Source organism: Arachis stenosperma, chromosome 4, assembly GCF_014773155.1.
Source record: "Arachis stenosperma cultivar V10309 chromosome 4, arast.V10309.gnm1.PFL2, whole genome shotgun sequence".
In the NCBI taxonomy this organism is placed as follows: domain Eukaryota; kingdom Viridiplantae; phylum Streptophyta; class Magnoliopsida; order Fabales; family Fabaceae; genus Arachis; species Arachis stenosperma.
In genome coordinates, this window is record NC_080380.1 from 35,734,302 (window position 1) to 35,735,974 (window position 1,673).

A 1,673-nucleotide genomic window follows, 5' to 3' on the forward strand; every position below is an offset into this window, starting at 1 on the left:
GTTAATACTGTAAACGAAACAAGAGATGCGATGCTTTTCGATAATAATGCTTCAAAATATATATTTTGGTAATTAAAATATTTATTTTATTTATTTAAAAAAAAATCCACACAACTGTCTCAAATAAAAAAAGCATTATACATTCAAAAGCATTCTTCGAAACTAAGAAATGAAATGATACATGAAGAATTTCAATGAACAAATAATTTTCTCACACTATATATATTATTAGTCAAAAAAATATAAAAGTGTGCTGTTAAAAATATTCTGATGAAGTGCTTTTCGTTTTAATTATAATATTTCATTCTCCACTTTGTAAAATCTTTTCAAATACCAAAAGAGAATTTTTTTTAGTTATTTTTAATATAATTTTATACTTATATATTTTATATCAGATTATTAAACATATTTTTAAGAAGTTTTTATATTTGATAATATCTTAAAACTAAATCTCAAATCCTAGTATGTGTATCTCATACACAAACTATTGAACTTTTATAACTGATTCATTGGTGATAAATTTAATTTAAAAAAATTTGATATAATAATAATATCTAATATTTATTAATTTTTTAAGTAACTTGAGAATGCTCGCAGAAATAGTATCTTGTAATACTATTTTATAAAAAATATAATTTAAAATGAACTATTAATTATAATTTTTAACCAAAAATTTTTTGGCATCTTTAATATTGATTAATGCCAAAGGAATAATTCAGCTGTTAAATAATAAAAACCTTATTTGATCGTGACAAAATAAAGTCAAATGATCTCAAAAAGTATTATTATCTTTATAATAAATATTTAATCATTAATTTTTTTATCAAATAAAATTATGTATTCAAATACTACTTATAATATTAATTTTTGTATTCTTATCTCTGCATATAAGTTATAATTTTAATTAACTTTTTTTACTATTACTATTTGCATAAAAATTATATTTTATTATAAATTTTATTTTTCTTACAATAACTTAAATTTAATATTTATTAAATGTATGACAAAAATATGATATGCATATTTAAATAAAAAAGGTTAAAATCATTTAAGATATTCAAAATAAAATTGAATTTATTTATCTTATAAAGATAAAAGTTAATTTTTTTGGTCAAATTCTAAGATAAAACCAATGTTATATTACTATTTGCATAAAAATTATATTTTATCATAAATTTTATTGTTCTTACAATAACTTAAATTTAATATTTATTAAATGTATGACAAAAATATGATATGCATATTTAAATAAAAAAAGGTTAAAATCATTTAAGATATTCAAAATAAAATTGAATTTATTTATCTTATAAAGATAAAAGTTAATTTTTTTGGTCAAATTCTAAGATAAAACCAATGTTTTTTCTTTCAAAAATATTTTTAAATTACCTTCATAAACAATTGTTTAGGTTATATAAAAGCAAAGAAATTTTAATATCACAAGTAGCAACAAGCCAATGTTAAATTGTTAATATGGAATATACAGATTTATTTTTATACCTTATAATTCACTTATAAAATAATTATTTTATTGATATAATGTTACGTAATTAGATATACATATAAAATTATGATTAAATTACATAGTTGGTCCTTATACTTTCAGTGAAATTGCAAATTAGTCCCTACACTTTAAAAGTTTATAATTGGATCCTTAAAGAGAATTAAAATTTGCA